At 44.1% G+C, this 10,002-nt stretch overlaps 1 non-coding gene across 1 annotated transcript; it reads right to left on the reverse strand.

Moving 5' to 3' along the window:
* Window positions 1-1,653: 1,653 nt before the first annotated feature.
* trnak-cuu (transfer RNA lysine (anticodon CUU)) lies at window positions 1,654-1,726 on the reverse strand. The gene has a single exon. It is a non-coding gene; the product is annotated as a tRNA-Lys (tRNA).
* Between the last annotated feature and the right edge of the window lie 8,276 nt (window positions 1,727-10,002).

Genomic DNA, 10,002 nt, shown 5'->3' on the forward strand with positions numbered 1-10,002 from the left:
ATGACAAGCATAAAAAAGTCTCTCAGCAATTGTTTTGGAACCCTTCATAATTTGCAATGTCCTGCGAGACGCCTTCGTTCTGAGACATCACTCGCCACTACCTGGCCCTCTGACCATTGGCACGTGCAGAACCGATACCTCGCCATCAGGACGCTTTCTTTAGGATTTAGATGCTCCCAGACCAGCGTACACAATTCTTCATAGGATTTAGTTGCTGGTTTTACCTGAGCTGGAACATTGTTCATGAGGCCATAGGTTGTAGCCCCACCGACTGTAAGGAGGATCGCCCTTCATTTGGCAGCGTTCTCGTCCCCTTCCAGCTCGTTGGCCACAAATTATTGTTCGAGTCTCTCCACGAAGGCTTCGCAGTTCTCCCCTTCTGAGAACTTCTCTAGGATACCAACTGTTCCTTGCATTTTTGCGCGGTTGTTCGTTGTCTCATCGCCAATTGATACTGTCAAAATAAAGGATGAAACTGAGTACTGTGAACAATGAGTAAGCGTTTCATTAGCTCCTTTCATAAGACTCCAGAGTGCAGGTACCTCATGGGTGGCCTGCTTATATACCGTGCTCCCAAGGGATGCTGGGATCACTTGTGACTCCAAAAGATAGGCCCTCTGGTGGCGGTGTGATACAGGTTGCCAAGAATTAAATAAATGACACAAGTTGCGCACAGAAATCAACAATGAAAAGCCCTTTCATTAAACACAGGAGGTTCCTGCAATTTTCTGATCGAAAAAGCTTTTAGTCTTTGTCCTTAAAATTGCAAATATGGAAATTGGGGAGTTTAATGAATTTGAAAGGAGAACATTATTGTTTGTTGATGTTCTGGGCAGATAAATGTTTGTGAAAGGAACTTTTTGCAGAGAGAGGCATTGAGCATTTCAGCTTGTTGCTGAACACCTCTCTCTGAGCACTGAGCTAAGTAACAGTGTCTGTCGTGTCGTGGTTATCACATTTCCGTCACACGTGAAAGGTTTCCGGTTCAAGCCTGCGCAGAAACATTATATCTCAAGCAAAAACTTGTCTGCAATAACATTGAATACAAGCTGTTTTGGATACCTTGTTCCATGAGCAACGAACATTTAAAACCAGTCTCCTCAAATACAGATTGCGTAAAATCAGATTAGGGATAAAACTTCATCAAGGATTAAAGTTTCATGAATTATTAAAGTTCAGTGATTGAAGTTTTGAATGTCTCTGTTAGCGTTGTTTCTCAGAATGAAGGAAATGCTATCGGTTTATACCAGCAGATCTAAGCTGCATTTGAAACCGACAAACAACTTGTTAATTATTCGCTCTTCCCAGTTCCAGAGCTCAGAGGTTTATTGTCCATCCCAGGGATGCAAGCAACCTCAGAGCTGGGCCAAAGCTCGCCGTGCTCCGAGCAGAGCCCAAGAAAACCCCGGGGGAGAGGATACCCCGGACACTGGGCCTTCCAGCAACCCTGAACAAGCGCCCAGTCTAAAATTTTCAAGAGCAATAACTTTTAACTGGAGCATCTAACAGTACGGACGGCCGAGCGGTCTGAGGCGCTGCTTTCATTATTTGATTAAATTATCAACATCCCTGAGTTCGCATTTTTATCATTGTGCAAAAGAAGATAATGGGTTCATTTATGATATTTACCCGCGAAAGCAAAATAAAAGTAATCGCCCAAAGTGGGGCTCGAACCCACGACCCTGAGATTAAGAGTCTCATGCTCGACCGACTGAGCTAGCCGGGCTTTTCAGCGCCCATTCTTTCGATCCCCTTCAGAATATTGTCCGTTTCAATGAGATCACGTTTCTTTCTTCCAAACTCCAGAGAGTATCGGCCCATTCGATACAATCTCTCACCAGAGGACAGTCCTTTCATCCCAGGAATCAATCTGGTGAACCTCCGTTGTACCACCTCCAAGGCAAGTGTATACCTTCCTCAGATAAGGAGATCAAAACTGTGCGCAGTACTCCAGGTGTGGTCTCACCAGGGCCCTGTACAATTGTAGCAAGACTTACTTCCTCTTGCACTTGGGGCTATCTATGAAATGCTATTGGAAGAATATCCTCTTTATCTGCTGATTCTTCGGTTGTATAAAAAGTTATTAAAATTCGACAGTCGCTCGGCAAACATATTTGAATTTCCTTCAGTGTGCTACACATGTGGATGGATTCATGATGAGTGAAACAATTATTCAGTCTCTCACAGACTTAAATTATTTTTGTCAACTTGCTCTGTAAATATTATTTCCAAACCGGGAATCAAACCCATACCATGGCAGTGAGAGCACCACATCCTAACCACTAGACTACCAGGGAATACTGCTCGCAGTTTCTGCGATAGCTTAAATATAGTCAGCTTACCAGCACAGCTGAGAATTGTGCGGTGAAACAGCATGTAACTGGATTTTCTCGGAGCATCGTGGAGGTCCCGACCTGCGTGCGAACACCAGTGACAGTTCGGGGCCATAAAACGAGCGTTGACCGGCGGCCTGGGTGCGGCGTGGTGGTGTACCACGGCAAGGTACAGTGCGAGCTGGTGCAGGAGGGCGACGGTAGCGAAGAGTGACGTCATCAAAGTCCAGGTCTGTGATTGGAGCTTGGGCAGGTACAGCAGGAGCTGAGAAAGACTTTCGAGGGATGTGATCGTGGATCAGTGGCGGCGTAAGTTCTGGGCCAGGGGCAGTACGGGCCAGCTCACACTGCGATATGTGTGCACACTGGGTCCGTGCAGCAGAGATGGTCTCCAGTCGTCTTGGATAACCATTGACTCTGGACCAAGACCTCACTCTGTCAATCCCTTGTGACGGCGAGGGTACAAGGGCCACCACACGTTAAAACAATCCACAAACAGACATCTTCCACCCTTCAACATGCAGTTCCGGACCTGGAATATTAGGTCCATCATTGAAACACCTGTGAACTCATCCGTTTTTGGCGCGGAAGCAAGTCATCCTCGCTTCGAGGGACTGCCTATGATGATGATGAACTGGATTTTCTGCAGTCCGCGGGCAGCAAGTGATGAAAGCGGGCGTGAGAGGGTAAGTGACAGGTTGGCACTGCTTCTGATGCTGTCTGACTCACTGTGCGAGTGGCCGGGGATTTTGAAGGCCTTTCATTGCACCAATGCAGGGTAAATGAAACTGTGTTTCAGGAACCTTCATGAATACAAACATGAGCACTCTATACTGTCGACCTCGTGGAGCAACGGTAGTGTGTCTGACTCCCGATCAAAAAGCTGCCTATTCAAATCATGTTGGGGTCATTGTTCTTCCAGAGTTGAGAATTTCTTTGCTGTTTGGCAATAACCCGACCCTTGCTCCAAGGTTTGTCTCACTGTTTCCCCGATGTCAGGCACAGAAATGCCAGATATCATCATTTAATGCATGTTGCAAGACACAAAAGTTCAAAATTTAATTTAACTTACAGTCCGGATGGCCGAGCTTTCGAAGGTGCTCTGTTCACTTTTCAATCTGCTCTTAAAGAGTGGTTTCAAATCCCTTTTCTTCTTTTTAGTATTTAAGCCAAAGTCATTTGCTTGGTACCACGAACAGCTCCTTAAAAGTGGGATTCAGCAGTTCACATGCGTGCTTAACATTTCCATCTGACCGGGTGCTGAAAGTGAAGATGTTTCCGCAGTGCAGTGGTTAACACGTTCGCTTCACACGCGAAAGCTCACCAGTTGGGAATATTTTCTGGAGCTTTATCCTCATACATGCTCAGAGGTGAGTTTGTTGCCCTGTGAATGGTCTTAAGATGATAAGCATGTAAGGATCAGGGGCCAGGGTAGGCCATTCAAGAAGATCCTGGCAGTTCCTCGAAAGCAAGTTTAAACATCTGGGGTGGAGCCAACAGGCGCCTGGTTGGAATCAGTGACAAAAATGTGAGCTTTAGCAGAAGCCCGACTAACTCAGTTGATAGAGCATGAGAATTTTAATCTCAGGTTCTCGGGTTAGAACACCAAGTTTGTTGATTATTTTTTAATTACATTTTATGTTGCTTTCACGGGAATACGTCGTTAATTAACCAATGATCTTCTTTTGCCCAAATAAAGAAATGCTAAATGAAGGAGCGTCCATAATTGGATAATTTATCGATGCTCAGCAAGTTAACTCTTAAACCATAAACCATTTTACACACTGCTTTCGGGGTCGGGTTCAAAATGTTCATTGCTGGTAACATCAACAGGAGACTGGGGAAACAGTAAGACAGACTTTAGAGCAAGGGTCTGGTTATTGTGAAACAGCAAAGGAAATATATATTCTGGAAGAATAAAATGGAAACGAAATGTGACCCTGAAAACCAGAAAGATGTGTTGAGGCAGAAGATTAAATGCTGGATCCTTTTCTGCAAAGAATTCCTTTCACAAACATTTCTCTGACCGAAACTGCAGAAAACAAAAATATTCCTTTCAAAGTCATTAAACTCCCGAATTTCCGCGCCCCCCCAATCTCCTGAATCAGGTGCCTGCAGATATGCCGATTCACTCTATGTCCCTATGCAATGTTCTGCTTCCACCCACAGTATGAAATGTGCCACTAACTTATAGAATCATGGAATGGTTATAGCACGGAAGGCCATTCGGCCCGTCGAGCCTGTGCCGACTCTCAGCGAGTTCCACTCGCCCGCCCTTTCCCGTCGCCCTGCAATTGCTTTTCTTTCAGACACTTATCCAACTCCCCTTTGATAGATAAGATGGAGTCTGCCTCCACCGCACTTTCAAGCAGTGCATTCCAGAACCTAACCACTCGCTGCTAAATGGCCACCTCCTGTTCCTGTGTGTAAAGTCTGAGAAACACTTGATCAATTCCTGCCACACTCATTGCCGTCCTAAATATAGCACCGTCTTTCTATTCTCATAAAACCAGTTCTTGCAGTGTAGGCCAGCTGTGTAGGTTATGGCTCTGGTTATGTTTTTAACAGTATATAACCTCAGCATTTTCATAGTTCAGTGGTTATTTCGTTTGCCTAATATGCGAATGTGGTTCGAAACTGTGCGAAATCATTTAAAAAATGTGTTTCTTTCAATATTAGTAAAAATTTAATAATTCACAGTAGTGGTCCAATCTTAACAAAGTGAAATCTCTCACAGCCCTTTTACATTTGCTGTTTCTCTCATACAGTTCTGTACACTATCAAACTCTCCCCAGTGCCTCTCACTCCCTCCTGTTTCCAGCCCTGACGGTGCAGAAACCCCTCTCAAAGCTGCACATTCCGGCTGCTTTCAGTTGAGTTGTGAGAGATTATTAAAAAATCCTGCATTGCCGCCTCGCTTCTCAACAGCAGATCAAAGCCGCAATCAACCCATCGACTAATCGCTCGTCCCCAGCTCCGAATCACTGGACCACGAGGGAACGCTGCACTGCTGCATCGCTGCAGCGTAATGACTGATGTCATTATTGTCCTTTTCAATCCACTTGTTTCACATCGAAACACATTGTAACCGTGATCTGAATGTAACGCCACGTGATTCTTTGAAATCACCTTTAAATGATTGGGTAAAACCAGTCCTCATGCCACCGAAAAAAGCTTCGATTCCAGGTCAGGGCAGTAACTTTTGAAGCACAGTTTCTTAATTCAAAGCCTTATAAAATTGACGACATGCAGTTGACGTGAAAAAATCAGAATTGATTTCATCACCGCTAATTAACCGACAACCTTATGCAGTATGAAAGAAATAATACTATACTTACTGAGGGACAGTGGTATCTCCTATCATTCATTTTCTCTTTACATGTGATGAACTTTTATGCCTATCTCATTAACATACTGTATTTTATGAGAATAGTTTAAAATTGTAATTGTGTATGACTCAGTTATAAAACCATTGATTGTCTGTGTGCCTATTCTTGATAGGAGGAACACTTGAGACCGAAGTTCCAGTTCTATATATGTATCAACAGTATCAATTTCCACCAGTTTCTTTAAACTCAATAAATTAATTTATTTCTATTGGGCTGGATGGAGGAACATGATCCATGTAAAAATTGTTATCCTTTTATATACACTGAATGCTCATAAAAGTATTGGAGTGGGAACTCACTGGAAGACAGAACAGCTGGCAATGTTTGCGGAATATATTCATGCAGCCAAAACTCACAAAGACAACCTGGAACTGTGCGGCACTGAATCATCAGGGGAAAAAAGTTAGAGGCTTCTTCCGTGGGTGGGCCCGACACACCAAACTTTCAGTTAACAGCCGAACGCGCTAACCCATTGCGCCACAGAGACTGACGCCATTGCATGTTGCAAGACATTCAAAACCAAGGTGTCAGTCAGTTAAAGCTTCAGATAGCTCCGACCGGGATGGAACTTGCCCACTCTCAGTTGTACTTTTCCCAAATAAATGGAGGGACATTCATTGTGGATGCGTGGAGGCAGTCTGGACCCGCACACAGCAGACACTTCCAAGTCACCGCCAACCAGCTCTCCCATAACCGGTGTGATTTACATTCCAGCCTTCAGGTGCCATGTCTGTGACGAAGTATTCTGACTGTTTTGAAGCCGGTATTAGGTTTTAATTCGTTTCAGCTCCTGACTGCGGATATTCCTATGATCAAACGTGTACAAAATGCTTACAGGGACAGTTGGTTTCACCGTTTTTTTGCTTGGTGAAATTTCAAAGATTGAAAGCGACGCACATCAACCCCAAACCTCGTCACCTACTCCCTAACTTGACAAAATGTTGAATTCTGTTATCATGGCAAGCATTTTGGATTAATGCATTAAAATGCCAACGTACTTTTTACCTGGCAAGACTGAAGTACAAGCTGTGATGAACAGAGTGATATAGTGGAGGGGGTAGTGTGTGGGGTCAGTTTGCCTTCCTGACCAAAACGGTTGTGGGTCAATCCCACTCCCTGGTTCTCGAGGCTGGATTTATGAATCAGGATGTGATAAAGTACAGCAGACAACTGTTTTGTACAAAGAAGGTTTGGGTTTTATTCAAGAAAGCAAATAACACAAAGGCACACCAATAACACTGTAAAATCTTACAAAAGCTTCTGAACAATGGGGAATACTTTGTTTCAGGTGATAAACACAACAGAAATACCTCCGACCTCCCACTTAATCTCGAACTGAAGTAGTTTCGAGGGCAACAGGAATAATGCTCACCAATCCTTCCTTTCACAGTTAGGGCTGTTTTGTGTTTTCCGGGTTCTTTGGTTACAGCCGATTTACCTTGCCATAACCCAGATGTGGCAGAAGACCTCTGCTGCGTATTGAAGCCATTGGGGCAAGTTCTTTTCTCCGATAAAGCGATGTTTCTTCCTGCGTTTTCATGCCATGTTCTCTCGATCTTGTTGTTGCGAAGTTCTTGATCAGAAAAGTTCTTTCTGTGATGGTCAGAATAGAGATAGCTCTCTTGGTACGATAGGCCATTAATTATACTCGGAGAGCCTGTTTAATCTTCGCGCCAAATCTAACATTTCTTTTGTTGAAGCTTTGCTGCCCAGCTAATTGAAACTTGATTCAGTTTTAACCTGGCGTTGATAGACTTTTCTGAATTGATGAGCTCTTGTCCATTGTGATAGCACTGCTTTTTGCTTCGGGAAGTCTGGCCTGAGCCAGATATTTCTATGCCTGTTGAAAAGGTGTTGGAATATGTGTGTGACATTTGGGTCCTCTGGGTGGGGTGAATAATGTTTCTTCAGTGGTCGATACTTTAAATGCTATTGTTTTCTGGGGGCAGGATTCGAGTGTAAACAGTTCCCAGACAATTCGATTTACTCCAATGTCCAAACTGGCCTTTGAGAGATTGACCCCACACCTTTCCTTGCAGACCAAACATTCAGCATTTAAAAGTCCCAAACTTGTTTAAAAACTCGTTGATTTCTTCCATAAGCATTTTAGGATCTCAAACTTTCTGGTTGATATTCCCAAATTAAATTTCCTTTCCAATGAATCCAAACACTGATTGATTTTCCCAAGAATTTTGCAACGCTGCAGTCCCTCCTTTGACACTCTACATAATTGAGCGTCATGTTAGGTGACCAAAATTCCTGACACCCAAGAGTGAACCTTCCCCTGTAATTACCGAGCTGAACCCAAACATACATTCGCCCTTGAATTGTATCACTGTTTACAGGTAAATACAGTCATAAGTTACATTACAGCATAGAGTGGGTCCAACATACGTCCATTACTCCAGTTTCACAAAAATACACAGTAAAACACACACAGTCAAACCCTTTTACCATTTGACCTCTGTGTTTTTACAGCAGCTGGAATCTAAACCGGACGTCACCGGGTGACTGCGATTTTACTGCAGTGTTATATCATATTTTGTATTTCCCTCCCTGATACAATCCTTAAGTACTGCTCGGGCTGGTCCAGCTGAGACCGAAGACCTCGGCCCCTCACCCTGCAGGTAGTACACCATCAATAAAAAATCATCACGAGCTGGCGGAGCACTAAAACGTGGGAAGCTATTCTGATCCAGGAAGGGAACTCTATATTTCTGAAAATATACCACGAGGGTGGAACTATAATCTCTGAAATTTCGCCCCCTATCTGATTCGATTTTTGTTCGAGAGTATGGAAATGTTTCTGTGATACTTCTGTAATTTTAGTAGGGCGGTAAGATGTTAGTTAGAGGGCTGATTTGTTAACCAAAATGTATGACATAATCCTGCAGGTTGGTGCTGTTTTCACTTTCAGTGAGGTGAACAGTGGGGTGTTCGGGAATGGGAACAATACATTCCTGGGCCACTTGCAATTCTGCCTCAGGTTTGAAGCAAAAACTGCTTTCATGCATCCGACACCAGATGTGCTGTCCATGCTGGTAGTGGGGCGCACTGGTGGTGAAACAATATGTCCCAACTGTGGAGGAACATGGTCTTGTGCAATTACCTCTATGTTACAGTTGATAGGCTGTGCGCCAGCAGCTTTAAACCCGCACTGTGGTTTAGAATAAGTGTCCGGGTGCTGGGGACACAATATTATTTGTGCACCCAGGCTCCAGCACCCAGAGAGGTCAGTACCCATCATAGCTTGCTCCCACTTTATGACCTGCAGCGGGACCGATGTGAAATGAACGTGTGCACCCCCTTGAATGATCCCAATGTTCTCCACTCTGTATACCGGTGCGGGTCGGGCTATCCCACCCATGACCGACATCCTCACTACTATTCCCATGATTGTGTAATTGGAACAGCCGCAAACCACTGGGACAGGGTAGGCTTCAGAAGCTAGGTGGAGCTGGCAGGAGGTTCGTGAATTATTAAATGTGTGGAGTGCTGTGAGGTGCATGTTGCTGATCCAGGGGGTGTAGGCAGACTAACCATATTTCTTTCTCCACAGAGCGCTTTTGGTTCTTACTCTCAGTCCATTTGACTGCAGCGTCCACAGGACGCTCAGCGCGAAATAGGTTCAGTACCCATTTCTTTGTTATATGGCCTTTCTTGAATATGTAAAAGGAAATCCTCTCTTCCATTTTGCTTCTTTCCTCAAAAACGGTGCTGACTGCATCACACCCTTTTGTCCAAGGTCCTGCCGCGGTCGCCATTCTGTCGGGGGGGTGGTGGGTTTGTTAGCTTGCCTTCCTGACCAGAGCGGTTGTGTGTCGTTCCCACTCCCTGGTTCTCGACCTTGGATTTATTAATCAGGGGTGTGATAAAGTACAGCAGACAACTGTTTTGCACAAAGAAGGGATGGACTTTATTCAAGAAAGCAAATAACAAAAATATACTCCAATAAAACTGTAAAATCTTACAAAATGGGGAATACTTTATTGCAGGTAATAAACACAACAGAAATACCTCCTAACTCCCACTTAGTCTCTAACTAGGTCACACTCTAGGGCTCCAAGGATTCATACTTGGGGAAGAGTGACCATAATATGATAGAATTCTTTATTAAGATGGAGAGTGACACAGTTAATTCAGAGACGAGGGTTCTAAACTTAACAAAATCTAACTTCAACGGGATGAGGCGTAAATTGGCTAGAATAGATTGGCAAATTATACTTAAAGGGTTGACAGTGGATAGGCAACGGGAAACATTTGTTGATAACAATGATGAA

Source organism: Pristiophorus japonicus, unplaced genomic scaffold (assembly GCF_044704955.1).
Source record: "Pristiophorus japonicus isolate sPriJap1 unplaced genomic scaffold, sPriJap1.hap1 HAP1_SCAFFOLD_33, whole genome shotgun sequence".
Classification (NCBI taxonomy): Eukaryota; Metazoa; Chordata; class Chondrichthyes; family Pristiophoridae; genus Pristiophorus; species Pristiophorus japonicus.